This window comes from Ranitomeya imitator, chromosome 1, assembly GCF_032444005.1.
Source record: "Ranitomeya imitator isolate aRanImi1 chromosome 1, aRanImi1.pri, whole genome shotgun sequence".
Taxonomy (NCBI): Eukaryota; Metazoa; Chordata; class Amphibia; order Anura; family Dendrobatidae; genus Ranitomeya; species Ranitomeya imitator.
The window spans coordinates 1114756489-1114781364 of NC_091282.1; the positions used below are offsets into that span (position 1 = coordinate 1114756489).

The following is a 24876-nucleotide window of genomic DNA, read 5'->3' on the forward strand; positions in this document are numbered from 1 at the left end:
TTCTCAAAGAGGGAGTAATTTTGTCTGCCATCTCCCCTGATTTGCGGCGGGTGCTGCAAAAATTTCAGGCTAATAAACCTGATCGTTGCCCAGCGGAGAAACTGTTTGTCCCTGATAGGTGGACGAATAAAGTTATCTCTGAGGTTCATTGTTCGGTGTTGGCTGGTCATCCTGGAATCTTTGGTACCAGAGAGTTAGTGGCTAGATCCTTTTGGTGGCCGTCTCTGTCGCGGGATGTGCGTTCTTTTGTGCAGTCCTGTGGGATTTGTGCTCGGGCTAAGCCCTGCTGTTCTCGTGCCAGTGGGTTGCTTTTGCCCTTGCCGGTCCCGAAGAGGCCTTGGACACATATCTCTATGGATTTTATTTCGGATCTCCCCGTCTCTCAATAAATGTCGGTCATTTGGGTGGTTTGTGATCACTTCTCTAAGATGATCCATTTGGTACCCTTGTCTAAATTACCTTCCTCCTCTGATTTGGTGCCATTGTTCTTCCAGCATGTGGTTCGTTTACATGGCATTCCAGAGAACATCGTTTCTGACAGAGGTTCCCAGTTTGTTTCGAGGTTTTGGTGAGCTTTTTGTGCTAGGATGGGCATTGATTTGTCTTTTTCCTCGGCTTTCCATCCTCAGACTAATGGCCAGACCGAACGAACCAATCAGACCTTGGAAACATATCTGAGATGCTTTGTTTCTGCTGATCAGGATGATTGGGTGTCCTTCTTGCCTTTGGCTGAGTTCGCCCTTAATAATCGGGCCAGCTCGGCTACCTTGGTTTCGCCGTTTTTCTGCAACTCTGGGTTCCATCCTCGTTTCTCTTCAGGGCAGGTTGAGTCTTCGGACTGTCCTGGTGTGGATACGGTGGTGGACAGGTTACAGCAGATTTGGACTCATGTAGTGGATAATTTGACCTTGTCCCAGGAGAAGGCTCAACGTTTCACTAATCGCAGACGCTGTGTGGGTCCCCGACTTCGTGTTGGGGATTTGGTTTGGTTGTCATCTCGTCATATTCCTATGAAGGTTTCCTCTCCTAAGTTTAAGCCTCGTTTCATTGGTCCGTATAGGATTTCTGAGGTTCTTAATCCTGTGTCTTTTCGTTTGACCCTTCCAGATTCTTTTTCCATCCATAACGTATTACATAGGTCATTGTTGCGGAGATACGTGGCACCTATGGTTCCATCTGTTGATCCTCCTGCCCCGGTTTTGGTGGAGGGGGAGTTGGAGTATATTGTGGAGAAGATTTTGGATTCTCGTGTTTTGAGACGGAAACTCCAGTATCTGGTTAAGTGGAAGGGTTATGGTCAGGAAAATAATTCCTGGGTCTTTGCCTCTGATGTCCATGCTGCCGATCTTGTTCGTGCCTTTCATATGGCTCATCCTGGTCGGCCTGGGGGCTCTGGTGAGGGTTCGGTGACCCCTCCTCAAGGGGGGGGTACTGTTGTGAATTCTGTGGCAGAGCTCCCTCCTGTGGTCACGAGTGGTACTGCGGCTTCTGAGTTTCCTTCCTCAAGTGATGTGGTGAAGTCGTTAGGTGCTGCTCTATTTAACTCCACCTAGTGCTTTGCTCCTGGCCTCCAGTCAATGTTCTAGTATTGAAGTTTCAGAAGTGAAGGACAGCATCCAATCCAGGTGAAGAAATAAACACTTTATTGTGCCATAGGAAATACCGGAGGGGGGGTAGGAAACACAAAAGGAACAAAGTCAGCACAAGGACAGAGAGTGACACGGAACACCACAATGAAACAGAGGAATGGAGAGGAGAGACGGAGGTTCAACAATTGACAGAAAGAACTCTTGTGGTGAATAATTCCTCTGTAACTTTGTCTACGATTGAACTGAGTGTTTTGGAAAAGGGCCTTTCGTTTTGCCCCACAAATTTACCTAATTTGTTATGAAAGGCAATTCAGAATCACAATGGACATGGAGGTCAGAGCACATACAGTGAACTGACAATTACCCAAAATAATAGAACAAGCTCTGAGACGTGGGAACTCTGCCGACCGCAATCCCTAAGCCTATCAAACCACACTAAAGGTAGCCGTGGAGCGCTCCTGACCAGAACCTAGGCGCCTCGTCACAGCCTGAGAAACTAGCTAATCCTGAAGATAGAAAAATAAGCCTACCTTGCCTCAGAGAAATTCCCCAAAGGAAAAGGCAGCCCCCCACATATAATGACTGTGAGTAAGATGAAAACACAAACATAGAGATGAAACAGATTTAGCAAAGTGAGGCCCGACTAGCTGAACAGAACGAGGATAGGGAAGATAACTTTGCGGTCAGCACAAAAACCTATAAAAAACCACGCAGAGGGGACAAAAAGACCCTCCGCACCGACTAACGGTACGGAGGTGGTCCCTCTGCGTCTCAGAGCTTCCAGCAGGCGAGAAAAACCAATAAAGCAAGCTGGACAGAAAAATAGCAACAAAATAACATAAGCAAAACTTAGCTTTGCAGAGCAGCAGGCCACAGGAATGATCCAGGGAAAAAACAAGTCCCACACTGAAACATTGACAGGAAGCATAGATCAAAGCATCAGGTGGAGTTAAGTAGAGAAGAAGCTAACGAGCTCACCAGATCACCTGAGGGAGGAAACTCAGAAGCTGCAGTACCACTTTCCTCCACAAACGGAAGATCCCAGAGAGAATCAGCCGAAGTACCACTTGTGACCACAGGAGTGAACTCTGCCACAGAATTCACAACAGTACCCCCCCCTTGAGGAGGGGTCACCGAACCCTCACCAGAGCCCTCAGGCCGACCAGGATGAGCCACATGAAAGGCACGAACAAGATCGGGAGCATGGACATCAGAGGCAAAAACCCAGGAATTATCCTCCTGAGCATAACCCTTCCATTTAACCAGATACTGGAGTTTCCGTTTCGAAACACGAGAATCCAAAATCTTCTCCACAATATACTCCAATTCCCCCTCCACCAAAACCGGGGCAGGAGGCTCAACAGATGGAACCATAGGTGACGTATCTCCGCAACAATGACCTATGGAATACGTTATGTATGGAAAAAGAATCTGGAAGGGTCAGACGAAAAGACACAGGATTAAGAACCTCAGAAATCCTATACGGACCAATAAAACGAGGTTTAAACTTAGGAGAGGAAACCTTCATAGGAATATGACGAGAAGATAACCAAACCAGATCCCCAACACGAAGTCGGGGACCCACACGGCGTCTGCGATTAGCAAAAAGTTGAGCCTTCTCCTGGGACAAGGTCAAATTGTCCACTACCTGAGTCCAAATCTGCTGCAACCTGTCCACCACAGTATCCACACCAGGACAGTCCGAAGACTCAACCTGTCCAGAAGAGAAACGAGGATGGAACCCAGAATTGCAGAAAAACGGTGAAACCAAGGTAGCCGAGCTGGCCCGATTATTAAGGGCGAACTCAGCCAAAGGCAAAAAGGACACCCAGTCATCCTGATCAGCAGAAACAAAGCACCTCAGATATGTTTCCAAGGTCTGATTGGTTCGCTCGGTCTGGCCATTAGTCTGAGGATGGAAAGCCGAGGAAAAAGACAAGTCAATGCCCATCCTACCACAAAAGGCTCGCCAAAACCTCGAAACAAACTGGGAACCTCTGTCAGAAGCAATATTCTCTGGGATGCCATGCAAACGAACCACATGCTGGAAGAACAAAGGCACCAAATCAGAGGAGGAAGGCAATTTAGACAAGGGTACCAGATGGATCATCTTAGAAAAGCGATCACAGACCACCCAAATGACTGACATCTTTTGAGAAACGGGAAGGTCAGAAATAAAATCCATAGAGATATGTGTCCAAGGCCTCTTCGGGACCGGCAAGGGCAAAAGCAACCCACTGGCACGAGAACAGCAGGGCTTAGCCCGAGCACAAATCCCACAGGACTGCACAAAAGCACGCACATCCCGTGACAGAGAGGGCCACCAAAAGGATCTAGCCACTAACTCTCTGGTACCAAAGATTCCAGGATGACCAGCCAACACCGAACAATGTAACATAGTAACATAGTAACATAGTTAGTAAGGCCGAAAAAAGACATTTGTCCATCCAGTTCAGCCTATATTCCGTCATAATAAATACCCAGATCTACGTCCTTCTACAGAACCTAATAATTGTATGATACAATATTGTTCTGCTCCAGGAAGACATCCAGGCCTCTCTTGAACCCCTCGACTGAGTTCGCCATCACCACCTCCTCAGGCAAGCAATTCCAGATTCTCACTGCCCTAACAGTAAAGAATCCTCTTCTATGTTGGTGGAAAAACCTTCTCTCCTCCAGACGCAAAGAATGCCCCCTTGTGCCCGTCACCTTCCTTGGTATAAACAGATCCTCAGCGAGATATTTGTATTGTCCCCTTATATACTTATACATGGTTATTAGATCGCCCCTCAGTCGTCTTTTTTCTAGACTAAATAATCCTAATTTCGCTAATCTATCTGGGTATTGTAGTTCTCCCATCCCCTTTATTAATTTTGTTGCCCTCCTTTGTACTCTCTCTAGTTCCATTATATCCTTCCTGAGCACCGGTGCCCAAAACTGGACACAGTACTCCATGTGCGGTCTAACTAGGGATTTGTACAGAGGCAGTATAATGCTCTCATCATGTGTATCCAGACCTCTTTTAATGCACCCCATGATCCTGTTTGCTTTGGCAGCTGCTGCCTGGCACTGGCTGCTCCAGGTAAGTTTATCATTAACTAGGATCCCCAAGTCCTTCTCCCTGTCAGATTTACCCAGTGGTTTCCCGTTCAGTGTGTAATGGTGATATTGATTCCCTCTTCCCATGTGTATAACCTTACATTTATCATTGTTAAACCTCATCTGCCACCTTTCAGCCCAAGTTTCCAACTTATCCAGATCCATCTGTAGCAGAATACTATCTTCTCTTGTATTAACTGCTTTACATAGTTTTGTATCATCTGCAAATATCGATATTTTACTGTGTAAACCTTCTACCAGATCGTTAATGAATATGTTGAAGAGAACAGGTCCCAATACTGACCCCTGCGGTACCCCACTGGTCACAGCGACCCAGTTAGAGACTATACCATTTATAACCACCCTCTGCTTTCTATCACTAAGCCAGTTACTAACCCATTTACACACATTTTCCCCCAGACCAAGCATTCTCATTTTGTGTACCAACCTCTTGTGCGGCACGGTATCAAACGCTTTGGAAAAATCGAGATATACCACGTCCAATGACTCACCGTGGTCCAGTCTATAGCTTACCTCTTCATAAAAACTGATTAGATTGGTTTGACAGGAGCGATTTCTCATAAACCCATGCTGATATGGAGTTAAACAGTTATTCTCATTGAGATAATCCAGAATAACATCCCTCAGAAACCCTTCAAATATTTTACCAACAATAGAGGTTAGACTTACTGGCCTATAATTTCCAGGTTCACTTTTAGAGCCCTTTTTGAATATTGGCACCACATTTGCTATGCGCCAGTCCTGCGGAACAGACCCTGTTGCTATAGAGTCACTAAAAATAAGAAATAATGGTTTATCTATTACATTACTTAGTTCTCTTAGTACTCGTGGGTGTATGCCATCCGGACCCGGAGATTTATCTATTTTAATCTTATTTAGCCGGTTTTGCACCTCTTCTTGGGTTAGATTGGTGACCCTTAATATAGGGTTTTCATTGTTTCTTGGGATTTCACCTAGCATTTCATTTTCCACCGTGAATACCGTGGAGAAGAAGGTGTTTAATATGTTAGCTTTTTCCTCGTCATCTACAACCATTCTTTCCTCACTATTTTTTAAGGGGCCTACATTTTCAGTTTTTATTCTTTTACTATTGATATAGTTGAAGAACAGTTTGGGATTAGTTTTACTCTCCTTAGCAATGTGCTTCTCTGTTTCCTTTTTGGCAGCTTTAATTAGTTTTTTAGATAAAGTATTTTTCTCCCTATAGTTTTTTAGAGCTTCAATGGTGCCATCCTGCTTTAGTAGTGCAAATGCTTTCTTTTTACTGTTAATTGCCTGTCTTACTTCTTTGTTTAGCCACATTGGGTTTTTCCTATTTCTAGTCCTTTTATTCCCACAAGGTATAAACCGCTTACACTGCCTATTTAGGATGTTCTTAAACATTTCCCATTTATTATCTGTATTCTCATTTCTGAGGATATTGTCCCAGTCTACCAGATTAAGGGCATCTCTAAGCTGTTCAAACTTTGCCTTCCTAAAGTTCAATGTTTTTGTGACTCCCTGACAAGTCCCCCTAGTGAAAGACAGGTGAAACTGCACAATATTGTGGTCGCTATTTCCTAAATGCCCAACCACCTGCAGATTTGTTATTCTGTCAGGTCTATTAGATAGTATTAGGTCTAAAAGTGCTGCTCCTCTGGTTGGATTCTGCACCAATTGTGAAAGATAATTTTTCTTGGTTATTAGCAGAAACCTGTTGCCTTTATGGGTTTCACAGGTTTCTGTTTCCCAGTTAATATCCGGGTAGTTAAAGTCCCCCATAACCAGGACCTCATTATGGGTTGCAGCTTCATCTATCTGCTTTAGAAGTAGACTTTCCATGGTTTCTGTTATATTTGGGGGTTTGTAACAGACCCCAATGAGAATTTTGTTACCATTTTTCCCTCCATGAATTTCGACCCATATGGACTCGACATCCTCATTCCCTTCGCTAATATCCTCCCTTAAAGTGGACTTTAGACAAGACTTTACATAGAGACAAACCCCACCTCCTCTCCGATTTTTACGATCCTTTCTAAACAGACTGTAACCCTGTAAGTTAACTGCCCAGTCATAGCTTTCATCTAACCATGTCTCGGTTATTCCCACTATGTCAAAGTTACCTGTAGATATTTCTGCTTCTAGTTCTTCCATCTTGTTTGTCAGGCTTCTGGCATTTGCGAGCATGCAGTTTAGAGGATTTTGTTTTGTTCCAATCTCCTCACTGTGGATTGTTTTAGAAATGTTCTTACCTCCCTTCTGAGTATGTTTTCCTGGGTCGTCTTTGTTCGAGTCTAATGTTTTTCTTCCCGTCCCCTCTTCTTCTAGTTTAACGCCCTCCTGATGAGTGTAGCGAGTCTTCTGGCGAATGTGTGTTTCCCAGGTTTGTTGAGGTGTAGTCCGTCTCTGGCGAGGAGTCCATCATACCAGTAATTCACACCGTGGTCCAGGAATCCAAATCCTTGTTGTCTGCACCATCGTCTTAGCCAGTTGTTTGCATCAAGGATCCTGTTCCATCTCCTGGTGCCATGCCCGTCTACTGGAAGGATAGAAGAAAAAACTACCTGTGCATCCAGTTCCTTTACTTTCTTCCCCAACTCTTCAAAGTCCTTGCAGATTGTCGGTAGGTCCTTCCTTGCCGTGTCATTGGTGCCAACATGTATCAGAAGAAATGGGTGGACGTCCTTGGAGCTGAAGAGCTTTGGTATCCTATCGGTCACATCCTTGATCATCGCACCTGGAAGGCAGCATACTTCTCTTGCAGTTATGTCCGGTCTGCAGATGGCTGCTTCGGTGCCTCTCAGTAGTGAGTCTCCCACCACCACCACTCTTCGTTGCTTCTTGGCTGTACTTTTTGCTGTCACTTGTTGCTGTGTGCCCTTTTCTTTTTTGCTTGCTGGTATTGCTTCATTCTTAGGTGTGCCATCTTCATCCTCTACAAAGATTTGATATCGGTTCTTCAGTTGTGTGGTTGGTGATTTCTCCATGGTCTTCTTGCTTCTTTTGGTCACATGCTTCCACTCATCTGCTTTTGGAGGTTCTCTGACACTTTTTGCACCTTCTGTGACCAGTAGAGATGCTTCTGTTCTGTCTAGAAAGTCTTCATTCTCTTTGATGAGTTTCAAAGTTGCTATTCTTTCTTCCAGACCCCGCACCTTTTCTTCTAAAAGGGCCACTAGTCTACACTTCTGACAGGTGAAATTGGATTCTTCTTCTGGTCGATCTGTGAACATGTAGCACATGCTGCAGCTCACCATGTAGGTTGTCACATCTGCCATGTTGCTCCTAGATCCTGCTGACTTGCTGTGTGTTTTCCTTCTTGTGTAATCTACTCAGCCAAGCTCTCTTGCAATAATGTCCTACAGGCAAAAATTCGCGCACCGTAAGGCGCGCGGTTTGGTGATGCTTTCGAAGCAGCTGGTCCCGGCTGTACCCAACGATCTTCTAGCTTAGGGAGACTTCGCTTCTCCCAGAAGGCACCTGGAATATGCAAATTAGCCTCCTGAAGCTTGAATCCCTGGTTCTGAATGAAGTTCAGAGATAACTCTATTCGTCCACCTATCAGGGACAAACAGTTTCTCCGCTGGGCAACGATCAGGTTTATTAGCCTGAAATTTTTGCAGCACCCGCCGCAAATCAGGGGAGATGGCAGACACAATTACTCCTTCCTTGAGGATACCCGCCGGCTCAGATAAACCCGGAGAGTCGGGTACAAAACTCCTAGACAGAGCATCCGCCTTCACATTTTTAGAGCCCGGAAGGTACGAAATCACAAAGTCAAAACGGGCAAAAAACAACGACCAACGAGCTTGTCTAGGATTCAAGCGCTTGGCAGACTCGAGATAAGTCAAGTTCTTATGATCAGTCAATACCACCACGCGATGCTTAGGTCCTTCAAGCCTATCAAACCACACTAAAGGTAGCCGTGGAGCGCTCCTGACCAGAACCTAGGCGCCTCGTCACAGCCTGAGAAACTAGCTAATCCTGAAGATAGAAAAATAAGCCTACCTTGCCTCAGAGAAATTCCCCAAAGGAAAAGGCAGCCCCCCACATATAATGACTGTGAGTAAGATGAAAACACAAACATAGAGATGAAACAGATTTAGCTAAGTGAGGCCCGACTAGCTGAACAGAACGAGGATAGGGAAGATAACTTTGCGGTCAGCACAAAAACCTATAAAAAACCACGCAGAGGGGACAAAAAGACCCTCCGCACCGACTAACGGTACGGAGGTGGTCCCTCTGCGTCTCAGAGCTTCCAGCAGGCGAGAAAAACCAATAAAGCAAGCTGGACAGAAAAATAGCAACAAAATAACATAAGCAAAACTTAGCTTTGCAGAGCAGCAGGCCACAGGAATGATCCAGGGAAAAAACAAGTCCCACACTGAAACATTGACAGGAAGCATAGATCAAAGCATCAGGTGGAGTTAAGTAGAGAAGAAGCTAACGAGCTCACCAGATCACCTGAGGGAGGAAACTCAGAAGCTGCAGTACCACTTTCCTCCACAAACGGAAGATCCCAGAGAGAATCAGCCGAAGTACCACTTGTGACCACAGGAGTGAACTCTGCCACAGAATTCACAACAGTACCCCCCCTTGAGGAGGGGTCACCGAACCCTCACCAGAGCCCCCAGGCCGACCAGGATGAGCCACATGAAAGGCACGAACAAGATCGGGAGCATGGACATTAGAGGCAAAAACCCAGGAATTATCCTCCTGAGCATAACCCTTCCATTTAACCAGATACTGGAGTTTCCGTTTCGAAACACGAGAATCCAAAATCTTCTCCACAATATACTCCAATTCCCCCTCCACCAAAACCGGGGCAGGAGGCTCAACAGATGGAACCATAGGTGCCACGTATCTCCGCAACAATGACCTATGGAATACGTTATGTATGGAAAAAGAATCTGGAAGGGTCAGACGAAAAGACACAGGATTAAGAACCTCAGAAATCCTATACGGACCAATAAAACGAGGTTTAAACTTAGGAGAGGAAACCTTCATAGGAATATGACGAGAAGATAACCAAACCAGATCCCCAACACGAAGTCGGGGACCCACACGGCATCTGCGATTAGCAAAAAGTTGAGCCTTCTCCTGGGACAAGGTCAAATTGTCCACTACCTGAGTCCAAATCTGCTGCAACCTGTCCACCACAGTATCCACACCAGGACAGTCCGAAGACTCAACCTGTCCAGAAGAGAAACGAGGATGGAACCCAGAATTGCAGAAAAACGGTGAAACCAAGGTAGCCGAGCTGGCCCGATTATTAAGGGCGAACTCAGCCAAAGGCAAAAAGGACACCCAGTCATCCTGATCAGCAGAAACAAAGCACCTCAGATATGTTTCCAAGGTCTGATTGGTTCGCTCGGTTTGACCATTAGTCTGAGGATGGAAAGCCGAGGAAAAAGACAAGTCAATGCCCATCCTACCACAAAAGGCTCGCCAAAACCTCGAAACAAACTGGGAACCTCTGTCAGAAGCAATATTCTCTGGAATGCCATGCAAACGAACCACATGCTGGAAGAACAAAGGCACCAAATCAGAGGAGGAAGGCAATTTAGACAAGGGTACCAGATGGACCATCTTAGAAAAGCGATCACAGACCACCCAAATGACTGACATCTTTTGAGAAACGGGAAGGTCAGAAATAAAATCCATAGAGATATGTGTCCAAGGCCTCTTCGGGACCGGCAAGGGCAAAAGCAACCCACTGGCACGAGAACAGCAGGGCTTAGCCCGAGCACAAATCCCACAGGACTGCACAAAAGCACGCACATCCCGTGACAGAGAGGGCCACCAAAAGGATCTAGCCACTAACTCTCTGGTACCAAAGATTCCAGGATGACCAGCCAACACCGAACAATGAAGTTCAGAGATAACTCTATTCGTCCACCTCGTGGTCCCTCTGCGTCTCAGAGCTTCCAGCAGGCGAGAAAAACCAATAAAGCAAGCTGGACAGAAAAATAGCAACAAAATAACATAAGCAAAACTTAGCTTTGCAGAACAGCAGGCCACAGGAATGATCCAGGGAAAAAACAAGTCCCACACTGAAACATTGACAGGAAGCATAGATCAAAGCATCAGGTGGAGTTAAGTAGAGAAGAAGCTAACGAGCTCACCAGATCACCTGAGGGAGGAAACTCAGAAGCTGCAGTACCACTTTCCTCCACAAACGGAAGATCCCAGAGAGAATCAGCCGAAGTACCACTTGTGACCACAGGAGTGAACTCTGCCACAGAATTCACAACACTAATTGGTTTGAATTAGAGACTGACTTGTTTGCTTTTTTTAGGAGGTGTCGTTTAACATCTTTTTTTGCAGATAAAAAGCAGGATGCAATGAGACCGGTTAATGTTGGAAATACTAATCTCTTTTCCTTACAGGGCGTTGGTTTATATAGCAAGAGTGAGTTTCAGCCACCTACTAAAACCCATGTAGTTGAGGCATTTATACAGTTGGTTGAAAAAGAGTTTGAGACACTAAGAAAGACACATAGAAATCGTGGTCAGCATAACCTTACCATGGATGAGAAGAAAGCTCTAGACAATCTCTCCAATAATACATCCATTACTATCAAGGCCGCCGATAAAGGTGGGGCGGTGGTTGTGATGGATACTGTAAAATACAAAGCGGAGATATTACGTCAATTGGCAGACACTGATGTTTATTGCAAGTTGTCAGGGGACCCCACAGTACGGTTCCAGAAGGAACTACAGCTTATAGTCAGTGAGGCCTTGACCAATGGCCTGATTGACTCTAAGCTGTCTGAGTATTTGATTACCGACTGCCCTGTTAGGCCTTTGATATATGTTTTGCCCAAAATTCACAAAGATTATTTTAACCCCCCGGGCCGGCCGATTGTTTCAGGCCGTGACTCCATCTTTAATAAGGTTTCAATCTTTCTTGATAAGGTGTTGTCCAGGTTTGCCTCAGGTGCGAAGTCTTACATTCGAGATACTGATGATTTTTTGAATAAACTTGAAAATGTAAATGTTACAGCTGATTCACTGTTGGTGTCCTTTGACGTGGTTTCATTATACACCTCCATAGAGCATGACAGAGGCCTAGCAGCCGTTGATGTGGCGCTATCGGGCTCGGACGTGGGGCCAGACCGTGCACGTCTGGTCCTCCAGCTGCTGGAGTTCATCCTCAGAAGGAATTATTTCCTTTTTGGGGATGATTACTACCAGCAGCTGAGGGGTACCGCCATGGGGTCCAATGTGGCCCCCACTTATGCCAACATTTATATGGCGGTGCTCGAGGACCAGTACGTGTATGTTTCACGGTTTTGGCCCCAGGTCCGGGCCTGGTGGCGCTACATCGACGATGTGTTTGTAGTGTGGGAGGGGCATCTCAGTGAACTCCTGGATTTTCACCAGGAGTTAAATAACATTTTTCCAGAACTCAGTTTTACAATCACACATTCTCAGGAACAGGTGCAATTCCTGGACACACTGGTATATAAAGTCGGGTCTTCTTTAAAAACTGATCTATATGTGAAGAGCACTGATAGAAACAGCTTGTTACGGTTCAACAGCCATCATCCAAGAAATATGGTTGAGTCGTTACCATGGAGCCAGATGCTTAGAGTTAGGAGGATAGTGGCTGATGACTCACGTCTTGACTCTAGATTGGATGAGATGTGCCTTAAATTTTTGAGTAGAGGTTATCCTGTGAATGGAGTTAAAAAACATGTGGAACGGGCTAAAGGGACATCTATAGCGGCCATAAGGGAGAAGAAAATTAGGGTTAGAGAGAAGCGGATTCCCTTTGTGTCCACCTTTAATACAGCCAGTGGGTTGATGAAAAATATGATTTTGAAACATTGGCACATTTTACATCAAGGTCTGCCTGACATTGAAGAATTTGCCCTGCCACCGATTTTATCCTACAAAAGAGGACGTAATTTAAAGGATAAATTAGTCAAATCTGACGTTGGTCCTACAGTGGTCAATGTGCAGAGGACGTTGGGTCCCCCGAAATTTGGAAATTTTCCCTGCTTGGGATGCGCGTGCTGTGGGAATATGATCAAGGGAGATTTTTTCAATCATCCTCGCACAGGCCAGAGGTTCTCCATCAGGGAGAGGTACACGTGCACCTCAAGTTTTGTTATTTACCTTATTGTTTGTCCCTGTGGACTCACATATGTGGGGGAGACCACAATGGAAATAAAGGCACGCATCAGCAAGCATAAAAGTACCATCAGAACCAAGAAGATGGAGTTACCAATACCTAAACACTTCATTGAGAGTGGACACTCAGTTAGTCAGTTACGGTTTAGGGTGATTGATGGCGTGCCTCCTTTACGTAGGGGTGGAGACAGGGTTAAATTATTAAAAAAGAAAGAACTTAGATGGATATCGAGGTTGGGCTCTCGACAGCCTGGGGGGTTAAATGTTGACTACAATCTATCATTATGTGTATCTTGATCTATCTTTATATGGTTCGTGTGGCTCACATCCGTTTAGATTGTTTTTAATGTGGTGATTGGTATATTACTTATTGCATTTTTTGTTTTTTTACAGTTATATGAATTGGCATACAATAAATTGGCTGGTTGTCTCCTGTCAGTTTGAGGTGACGTTCTGCCTTTATAATGGCTATATAGCCATGGATATGGCGTTATATTAGTTAAGATGGTTCATTTGTATGTTTCCCATATAGTTGTTTATCAACTATGGTGGGTTTGAGCTATCTTTAGCTAACTATGGCCCTTTATATCAATTGAGGGGTTAATTAAGAGGACCACCTCTAAATATGTTTAGATGGGGGACTTTAATGTCTTCACATACCTCTCTTCTGTATGCCCGTATGCTTAATGGCATGAGCGCTTTAGTAAGAATAAGGGTACAGATGGATCATTAGCATGAGCGCTCTAGTAAGAGTAATGGTACAGATGGATCATTAGTACACTATCTTAGCCCTGGAAGTGGGCGGTGTCCGGTGGCCGGGGGGCGCGCCTTTCGGCTGTCTGTGACGGCGCTGTGTTTTCATGCGCCGCTGGGAAGCCGTCAGTCCTGGGCTTCTGTGCGATAGCTTGGGCTGACGCGTATGGAAGGCCGGTCGGTCATGTGACCTGAGTGGGGGCGGATGCAGATGCAGAGTCTGGATTGATTCCATTGTGTGGGGCGTGTGCCGGCTCGGGTGGGCGTGCCTCTCGGCTGCTTTCAGCGGCGCCGCATGTTTTTACATGCTTGGCGCTGCCGTGTGGCCGGCGGGCTTGCTCACTGTGATCGGATATCTTAAGGGGTGAGTGAAGAGAGCCTTGAATGCTATTATCTATGTTGCCATGGAGTATGATAATGATCAGCCTGGGGGGTGGTTCTATATAAGCAGACACGGAGCCTGGATTGGCTCCAATGCATGGGCTTGATGTGTATCAGTGCCCTGGATTGGACCTTCACCAGAAGCTTAGATTGGTTAATCAATAGTGATGTGATACAAGTTCAGTGATAGGCAGCTCACACTCACAATAGCCCCCTTGAGTCTTCTGATAGGCCTATAAGCGACATGCGGCTTTGTTTATTTACTTTCTACCGTTGACATGTGCGGATTACTATGAATTTCAACACTATTGCCAACAATGAGGTTATGTGGTATTAATGCAATGAGATTTTAATTATGTATGTCTCACTATGTATATGTTTTTTATGGTTAATATGATCACTAGATATTATGTATGTAAATTTTGTGGGCGGACCTATCAGGTGGTGGTGATCCACTTCCTATATAAGGCCGTCATTTTGATTATTATGTATGCTTGATAAAGACCCCTTAGGGGTTGAAACGTTGCACCTATGGCACAATAAAGTGTTTATTTCTTCACCTGGATTGGATGCTGTCCTTCACTTCTGAAACTTTGGTATGTACTCCTCCACTTGGATCCTGTGGAGTTAGGACGAGCAACCATTTTATACTACAGAGTGCTGTCTGCCGCCATTTTGCTGTTTGGACAATGTTCTAGTATTGGTCTTGCTTCCTACTGGATCGTTCCTGTGGCCGTCTGCTCTGCATAAGCTAAGTTTTGCTTGTGTTATTTTTGTTTTGCTATTTTTTCTGTCCAGCTTGCTTAATTGGTTTTTCTTGCTTGCTGGAAGCTCTGGGACGCAGAGGGAGCACCTCCGTACCGTTAGTCGGTGCGGAGGGTCTTTTTGCCCCTCTGCGTGGTTGTTTGTAGGGTTTTGTGTTGACCGCAAAGTTATCTTTCCTATCTTCGGTCTGTTCAGTAAGTTGGGCCTCACTTTGCTAAATCTATTTCATCTCTGCGTTTGTATTTTCATCTCTACTCACAGTCATTATATGGGGGGGGGGGCTGCCTTTTCCTTTGGGGTATTTCTCTGAGGCAAGGTAGGCTTGTTTTTCTTTCTTAGGCCTAGCTAGTTTCTCAGGCTGTGCCGAGTTGCATAGGGAGCGTTAGGCGCAATCCACGGCTGCCTCTAGTGTTGTTGGATAGGATTAGGGATTGCGGTCAGCAGAGTTCCCACGTCTCAGAGCTCGTCCTATGTCTTTTGGTTATTGTCAGGTCACTTTGTGTGCTCTGAACTTCAAGGTCCATTGTGGTTCTGAATTACCTAATCATAACAGTACTGACAATACCCGAAATAATCCAGCGGGTTGTCCTGGACAAGTACCTGAGAGTACTACCACCAGCGCTAAAAAGGTGGGTAAGCCAAGGAAATCCCACGACAGCGGATCAACTTGTGGAGTTGGTCGAGCGTTATTCCGTGGCAGAAGGACTTCCCGACAACACCGCCAGCCCCCGGTCTGTGCCTCCTCCTCGTGGAACCGGTAAGACTGTTCCAGGGACCACGGGTGAAGGAAAATCGCTTAAAACTGTGGGGGAGGAACCCGGGACTGCTCGCACTCCGAGACCAAGAGTATTGGACGGTGGTCTCAGTAGGGGACCTGTTAGGTGTTTCCGCTGCCATGAGAAGGGCTATGTTTCTGCGAACTGTCCTGTTACCGCTGAACCCATGCAGTGCGACGTTATAGACTCTAAAAAACGCATGTCGTTGGTTACACGGCTAGTGAGTGTGAATGCGGGTCAAAATGATACAGCGAAACACCTGTGTGAATTATCTGTTGATGGGAAAAATGTTGTGGCATTACTAGACTCTGGAAGTGTGGTGACTCTGGTGAAAGCTAGTCTGGTGGCACTTCCATCTGGTCCGTCTGACAAGTTTTCTGTAACGTGTGTGCATGGTGACACCTGCTCGTACTTAACAGCGGTCATATGGATTTCCACTCCCTATGGGTCAGTGCAGCACAAAGTGGGACTCGTTCCCGCATTGTTACAGGATGTAATCCTGGGCAGGGATTTTCCCTATTTCTGGCAGTTGTGGGATAATCAGTTGCTCCTTCATGGTAGCTGTACCCGTGAATCTTCTCCCATGCCCTCTGGAGGTCCCGAGTCCCTAGAGGAGACCCCACAGGAAGATGTTGCTGGGGAGGTTAGTGAGTCTAACCTTCAGTACCCCTTCTCCGTCATGGCGGGGGAAACTGAGGAAACTGAGGAACCTCAGCGAGAGGCGGAGGCAGGCAGCCATCCGGCACCCTGCCTGCCAGATTTGGGAGTCCAGTTGGATGACTTCCACAGCGAGCAAATGAAAGATCCTACCCTGACTCCGGCTAGGAAAAATGTAAAAATGATAGATGGGGTACCCGTAGAACCTGACACTAGGCTAGCGTACCCGTATATGATTCTTGAAAATGATTTGCTCTACCAGGTAGAAAAAAAAGGGAAAGACACAGTGCAACGGTTAGTGGTACCCAAACCTTATCGGCGGAAGGTACTGGATTTGGCCCACGGACATATAATGGGGGGACATCTGGGGGTACAGAAAACCACAGAAAGGATATTGCATTGTTTTGTGTGGCCTGGAATACATTATGATGTGCGTAACTATTGTGAGTCCTGTTCAGAGTGCCAAATCGCGGCCCCTAAATCTTGGTTCCGTAGCCCTTTGGTACCCCTACCTATCATTGGAGTCCCTTTTGAGAGAATTGGAATGGATTTGGTTGGGCCCCTTCCCCGATCCGCACGTGGGCACCAACATATCCTCGTCATCGTGGACTATGCCACTCGTTACCCGGAAGCCATCCCTTTGCGTAACACAGCTACCAAGACGATTGCCAAGGAATTGGTACAAGTGTTCAGTCGGGTGAGAATTCCAAAACAGATACTCACCGACCAGGGGACTCCCCTTATGTCGAGGGTAATGAAGGAGCTCTGCAGGCTCTTACAAATAGACCCGTTGCGTACGTCTGTCTATCACCCTCAAACAGATGGCCTAGTTGAGCGCTTCAACAAAACCTTAAAACAGATGCTCCGGAAGGCGATAGACAAAGATGGGAAGAACTGGGATTACTTGTTACCCTATTTGCTGTTTGCCATTAGGGAAGTTCCCCAGTCTTCCACAGGGTTTTCGCCTTTCCAACTGTGGTACGCCCGTCGTCCCCGGGGACTGCTGGACGTCGCAAAAGAAACCTGGGAAGGTCAAGTCACTCCCTTTAAAATGGTGATCGACCATGTAACACAAATGCAGGATCGTATTGCCGCTGTCATGCCCATTGTTAGGGACCATATGTTACAGGCCCAGGGAGCCCAGAGGCAAAGTTATGATAGAGGCGCTAAGGTCCTTACATTTGCACCCGGCGATAGGGTGTTGGTCCTAATCCCTACGGTGGATAGTAAATTCCTGGCGAAATGGCAGGGCCCATTTGAGGTCCGAGAAAGAGTTGGTGAAGTGAACTATAAAGTGTACCAGCCGGGTAAGAGAAAACCGGAACAGATTTATCATGTGAATCTGATAAAATCCTGGAAAGACCGCTCTGTCCTAACGGCGGATCTGCCCCGTCCGGTTTGTTCACCTACCGTACCGGAGGTGCAGGTTGCCGAGACTCTCTCAGAACGACAAAAATCTGAGGTTAAGCAATTTTTGTTACAGAACCGACAGTTTTTCTCCGAAAAACCTGGCCAGACTAAGTTGGTGAAACATGAGATTGTCACAGAGCCTGGCGTCACTGTTCATGTGAAGCCCTACCGGATTCCGGAAGCCCGCCGTGAAGCCGTCTCCCGGGAAGTGATGGCAATGTTGGACTTAGGAGTCATTGAGGAGTCGCACAGCGCCTGGTCCAGTCCAATTGTGTTGATACCTAAACCGGATGGCTCCATCCGGTTTTGTAATGACATTAGGAAACTGAATGCAGTTTCTAAATTTGATGCGTACCCTATGCCCCGGGTCGATGAGTTGATCGACCGGCTTGGTAAAGCCCGATACATTACGACCCTGGATTTAACAAAGGGGTACTGGCAGATTCCTCTGGCCGAGGCGGCCAGAGAGAAGACGGCATTTGCTACACCGGAAGGTCTGTTCCAGTATGTCTATATGCCGTTTGGACTTCACGGAGCTCCCGCAACGTTCCAGAGATTGATGGATCGAGTCTTGAGGCCTCACAGACAGTACGCTTCTGCCTACCTGGATGACATCGTAATTTACAGCATGGACTGGGAAACTCATCTCCAGAAGGTACAAGCGGTGATTGATGACCTGCGAGATGCAGGTTTAACGGCAAACCCCAAGAAATGCCACATCGGGCTTGAAGAAGCCCGATACTTGGGCTACGTGATTGGCCGAGGAGTGGTTAAACCCCAGATCGACAAAATACAGGCAATTCAGGGCTGGCCACAGCCAGTGAACAAAAAACAAGTACAGGCTTTCCTGGGGATTGCCGGCTATTATCGCCGGTTCATACCCAATTTTGCAGCCATGGCTACTCCCTTGACGGATCTTACCAAGGGGAAGGGTTCCGTCATGGTAAAATGGACCTCAGCTGCTGAAGAGGCCTTCCACAGCCTGAAACGGGCTTTGTGCTCTCAGCCCGTACTAGTGACTCCTGATTTCAGCAGCGAGTTTGTGGTACAAACTGATGCCTCTGATACTGGTGTCGGAGCTGTACTTTCCCAGGTGAGGGACGGAGTCGAACACCCGGTCCTTTACCTCAGTCGGAAACTGAATGTACATGAGCAGAGGTATGCGGTGGTTGAAAAAGAGTGCCTAGCCATTAAATGGGCTCTCGACTCCCTCAAGTATTACCTGGCCGGTAGGAAGTTTAGGCTGGTCACAGACCATGCCCCTCTCAAGTGGATGCACCTCCACAAAGACCGTAATAGTCGGGTAACCCGGTGGTTCCTTGCCCTGCAGGCTTACTCTTTTACGGTGGAGCACCGACCTGGGGTGCAGATGGGGAACGCCGATGCCCTATCCCGAGTGCACTGTTTCAAGAGTGTTCTTGCTCGACCGGAGTGGTCTGAGCAAGGGGGGGGGGGATATGTAAGACTCATGCTGGTGTGGTAGTTGGAGGCAGGTATATCTCGCCCAGGTGTTTGTCCTATGTGAATTAGGCCACTCAGTATCTTCAGGGTGCTAATGGGTTAATAAGTGCAGGAATAAAAGATGACCAGCTGGGGGTTTCCAGCTGGTCAGCCTGGGGCACACAGATTGCCTGCCTGTGTGGGACAAACGTGAGTGAGAGCTGTGCTCAAGATCTGTGTGATGTTATCTGTGTGGGAGAAGCCCCCCAGTTGTTGAGATAGCAACGTATTTGTTTAGTTAGTACCGGACAGGCTAGGATTTATTTTTATGTTTTGTTTTGTTCATGTTGCTTTCACGTTAATAAATCTAACCTGAGGTCAGCCTGCTCAGAAAACCTGCTGTACGCCTCAGATTCAATGCACAAACCACGTGACCTTTGACCCCAGCAAAGGCGATCCCAGAGTGTTTTGTCACAGTACAAATTTGATGCAATAGTCTCTGTATAGGGTCTGGGTCATAAAACCCCACCCCCTTCTCTCGCTTTTATAGAGCACACTGATGAAGGTCCTCTGTTGACCGAAACGTTTGTGAACATTGTGATACTGTATGTATTATAATAAACACTTTTGCATCAGACCCACGAGAGTGTGCCAAGTATATACCCCATATGTTGCTAACCATGTCCTGGTTTATGCTGTACCTCAATAAACCAGTAAAATTTTTAAAGAGACAGCGTTCCTGTGTCGAGTGAGCCAGTCTGCCACAGTGTGTAAATATTTATTTATATAACATTTTTTCCCCACTTTTTGTAATTTTTTTTACCTTGTCCGGCTATGCAATTTGAATATTTTATAACTTGATTTGTTGTCTAATGTCCTGCAACACATACTGTATGTGTTGCAGGGTATTAGAGCTGTAAGTGTAACATGAACAGGAAGCCTGTTAGAGCCTTCTCATGGCCGGGCATATTTGGTCACTGTACCACCATACTCAGCACTGATGGGGTGAGAGAGAGAGTCCCTTTATTCTCACACTTTTTAAAACTAGCAATCATCACTGATTGTGGCATTTATAAGGCTAGGTGTTATGAATAGGTAATTCAGAACCACAATGGACCTTGAAGTTCAGAGCACACAAGTGACCTGACAAAAACCACAAAACATAGGACGAGCTCTGAGACGTGGAAACTCTGCTGACCGCAATCCCTAAACCTATCAAACCACACTAGAGGTAGCCGTGGAGTGCGCCTAACGCTCCCTATGCAACTCGGCACAGCCTGAGAAACTAGCTAATCCTGAAGATAGAAAAATAAGCCTACCTTGCCTCAGAGAAATTCCCCAAAGGAAAAGGCAGCCCCCCACATATAATGACTGTGAGTTAAGATGAAAATACAAACACAGAGATGAAATAGATTTAGCAAAGTGAGGCCCGACTTACTGAATAGACCGAGGATAGGAAAGATAGCTTTGCGGTCAACACAAAAACCTACAAACAACCACGCAGAGGGGCAAAAAGACCCTCCGCACCGACTAACGGTACGGAGGTGCTCCCTCTACGTCTCAGAGCTTCCAGCAAGCAAGCAAAAACCAAAAAAGCAAGCTGGACAGAAAATATAGCAACAAAAGTAACACAAGCAGAACTTAGCTTATGCTGAGCAGACAGGCCACAGGAACGATCCAGGAGGAAGCAAGACCAATACTAGAACATTGACTGGAGGCCAGGATCAAAGCACTAGGTGGAGTTAAATAGAGCAGCACCTAACGACTTAACCTCGTCACCTGAGGAAGGAAACTCAGAAGCCGCAGTACCACTCGTGACCACAGGAGGGAGCTTGATCACAGAATTCACAACAGCTAGGTTCACATTGCGTTAATGGGACCGCACTAACGAACAGCGCTGCACGGCGAAATTAACGCCGTGCAACGTGTCCATTAGCGCACCCATTGGCAGCAATGGGAACGCACATCGCTAGCGCGTGCCATTTTCGGCACGCGCTAGCGATGTGCCGGTGTTTTGTGACGCGCCTCGGATGCTGCTTGCAGCGTCCGCGGCGCGCCCGAGGTTCGTTCCCCGCTCTCGCAGATCGGGGATCTGCGAGAGCGGGGACGTTAGACGCGACCCCGAAAAAGACATTGCGTTAGCGCAATCTGCTAGCGCTTAGCGCTAAACGGATTGCCCTAGCCCCTAACGCAATCTGAACCTAGCCTTAGATTAAAGAGCCTGGGCCGCTGCTGACACTGGCCCTTACTGATGCCGCAGGAGTTTGACTATCAGTTAAGATGAGTTCCCAGTGGTGATTGTGCGGGCACAGCTTCTGAGGCCACATAATCACCATAACTAACTGTACATCATAATGAGATAACACCGTCCTTAGCATGATGTGTTCGTATGTCAAATGCCGGAAAGGGGTTCATCCAAAATGTAAACATTTTTAATTTTTCTTCAACAGAAAACATATCAACCTAAATTGATCAGTAACATAAAGTGGTAAAAAGTGACATGAAAAAAATCTCTGAATCACAGGAATATGTAGAACTTTTCCAAAGTTATTACCACTTATATTTTCATGTCAAAATTGAAAAATGGGGCTTGGTCATGAGGGTCAAAATTGGCTTAATCACTAAGGGGTTAACTATGAAATACACTTTTCTTTGCCTTAATGCAAAATATTGAAAAATGTGCATATTATATTTTGAGCAAAAAAATCTCAAATTGCAAATGAATTACTTATTTTAATGAAATCACATACTCAGGGACATAACAATCGTTCTCACAGAGGGTGCGACCGGGCACATGCAGGAGGGAGGCCCGCTGATGTCAGCGCCTACTTTCTCTGGATATGTGTCCACTATACAAGGACGCAAAGGACGCACATTCAGTTGAAGTGTATTGCAGTTAAGAGACCCTCTGATGTAGAGACCCTCTGCAATACACACCGCCAGCCAATCAGAGGACGGCAACTGACGCCAGCGTGCCAGGTATTGGCGCTGCTTGGCAGTGACGTTATGCTTTGCCATAGCAGGCACGGAAATGTTTGCGACTGGCCTCTGCGACACCTACAATAGAGGACGCTTCACGATATGGGATCGGAGAAAGGTGAGTAGAATATTTGGGGGGTTTTGATGCAGAGGCAGAACGTGAACATATATATCAGAAGGGGTCCCAGACTGTGAGACATATATACCATGATAGGCACAGGATGGGGCACATGTATACCAGAATGGGGGACAAAAGGGTCTTTTCTGAAGAAGCCAATTTGGTGAAACCTGTGTTAAAGGGACCAGTGGTGAACTTACTCCTAGGTACATATGGTATTCATCACTTTCTTGCTTCCTCTCTTCTTGATCTCAGTTCCAATTCTTTAAGCTGTGTGTAACACAGTGTGGATATCTATAATTATAAGACTATATTGAAACTATTGACACCTTTTTTGCTGGGCCTAACACTGGTTTAAACCAAATTATTTCTATAAACTTCTTACTAAACCCTTTTACCTATAGGGGACTGTAACAATTGTGCACTATATATTGCACTTTATAATTTTCTGTATACTTTTCTAAGTCTGCCCAATATAGGGTTAACTACCATTTCATCTTTAAATTATGCTCTAGAGACATTCACATTTTACCCTCTTTGCTTCACTAGCACTTTATCAATATTAATATGCGATTCTCTTTCTACTCACTAGGTGGTGGTATTCTTTTAACCCTGCTGTTCTGTTGGTCAAAAATGACCGACTTTGAACTTCAATATTCTTTAAAATATTCAAGATGCGGCTCTGAAACCCGTGGCCGACCGACCCATCCTCATTTAAGTCAATCAACCACAAGTTTCAGAACCGCATCTTGAACACCCCAAAAAATACCAAAGTTCAAAATAGGTCTCCCCAGACCGAACAGAACAGCAGGGTTTTTAAATGAATTTACCTGCATTTCTCACTATTGGATTATCGACATTATAATAATTTCAAACCAAGTGGTAAGGGAATGTCCTATAAATAATAATATTCATGCATGATATTCATATTGTCTCTGCCCTATAACACCGAGTTTCCTCATAGCGCTTGGGAGCTGACTTGTTATATTTATTATATTTTGAATGCAGCTGGGATACCACAGTTATTCTCTGTAAAAAAAAAAAAAACTTTCCCTTTTTATTTATTCTTTTAAATAATTTCACAAATAATGATTTCTAACTTTTTAAATATACCATTGGGTGGTTCACTCTTCCTTGGCTTTCTTGGGGGACATATATGCCTGTAAGTGGTTCAGAATGGACTGAGACCGAGATCTGGAAGGGGCCCAGGATGGACTGACAGAGACCTAGTAGGGGCCCAGGATGGACTGACAGAGACCTAGTAGGGGCCCAGGATGGACTGACAGAGACCTAGTAGGGGCCCAGGATGGACTGACAGAGACCTAGTAGGGGCCCAGGATGGACTGACAGAGACCTAGTAGGGGCCCAGGATGGACTGACAGAGACCTAGTAGGGGCCCAGGATGGACTGACAGAGACCTAGTAGGGGCCCAGGATGGACTGACAGAGACCTAGTAGGGGCCCAGGATGGGGGACATTACTATATAATGAAGGGGGGCGAATACGTATGTCTTTACGGGATTTAGAACGCTTCAAGGGTCCTTTGATCTGACCAACATGCAGTGGGGGGCCCAGGTCCATATTTTGCCCCAGGGCCCATCGTACTGTAGTTACACCACTGCACATACTGTAGTTGCTGAAACCTGATCGACCATAAAGCAGAGCAGCTTGTATGGAAAGTCTCCAATTAGCAGTCTCCTTTTTCACTGTGCAGCCTCACCACCGAGCATGTGTTGGCCACTCGAGTTCTAAGTGAGCAGAAACCAAACAGCAGTAACAAGCTGTGGTCCCAAAATGACGTCTGAAACTTGACTATTGCAAAATTAACTTACGGTAAATGGGAAACATGTGTTTGGGGCCGACCACGCCTGCATGATTTGGCCCAGGTGCCGCTGTTCCTCTGTTAGATACCAGACCCGCATAACAACCTTCTCTCAGGAGCAAGGGTGGGCTATCCAACGTATGCGACACAATGTAAATGAAGCAATTTGTAGCACTGTGAACCATTTTTTTGCCTTTCCAGATGCCTCTTGTTATTGCTTATGGTCACGTTAAATATTTTCACGTTATATGTAAAGTTATACAAAAGGACCTGAGTAAATTATTATTATTTATTTATATTGCACCATTGATTCCATGGTGCTGTACATGAGAAGGGGTTACATACAGATATCACTCACAGTAAGCAAACTAACAATTACAGACTGATAAAGATGGGCGAGGACCCTGCCCTTGCCGACTTACATTCTACAGGATGGTAGGGAGGGAGACAGTAGGCTGACTGGTTGCAGCAGCTCCGGTGTTCATGAGGCGGTGGCTCCGGTAGTGGTGAGGAGGCAGCGGGGTCACTGCAGGCTGTAAGCTTTCTTAACCCCTTCATGACCCAGGCTATTTTGACCTTAAAGACCTTGCCGTTTTTTGCAATTCTGACCAGTGTCCTTTTATGAGGTAATAACTCAGGAACGCTTCAACGGATCCTAGCGGTTCTGAGATTGTTTTTTCGTGACATATTGGGCTTCATGTTAGTGGTAAATTTAGGCCGATAATTTTTGCGTTTATTTCTAAAAAAATCGGAATTTTGGCGAAAATTTTGAAAATTTCGCAATTTTCAAATTTTTAATTTTTATTCTGTAAAACCAGAAAGATATGTGACACAAAATAGTTAATAAATAACATTTCCCACATGTCTACTTTACATCAGCACAATTTTGAAACCAAAATTTTTTTTTGCTAGGAAGTTATAAGGGTTAAAATTTGACCAACGATTTCTCA

General features: G+C 45.9%; 1 protein-coding gene across 10 annotated transcripts in view; it reads left to right on the forward strand.

The window, feature by feature from the left end:
- Nucleotides 1–24876, forward strand: part of FGL1 (fibrinogen like 1) — a 165347-nt gene that overhangs the window by 16330 nt on the left and 124141 nt on the right. For 4 of the 10 annotated variants that reach the window (XM_069744390.1, XM_069744383.1, XM_069744386.1 and 1 more), the window contains exons 3-4: nt 22698–22709; nt 22920–22987. The exons of the other annotated variants lie outside the window; for them this stretch is intronic. The gene's annotated coding sequence lies outside the window, so the exon portion shown is untranslated. The remainder of the gene's footprint in view (nt 1–22697; nt 22710–22919; nt 22988–24876) is intronic. 10 annotated transcript variants of the gene reach the window in all.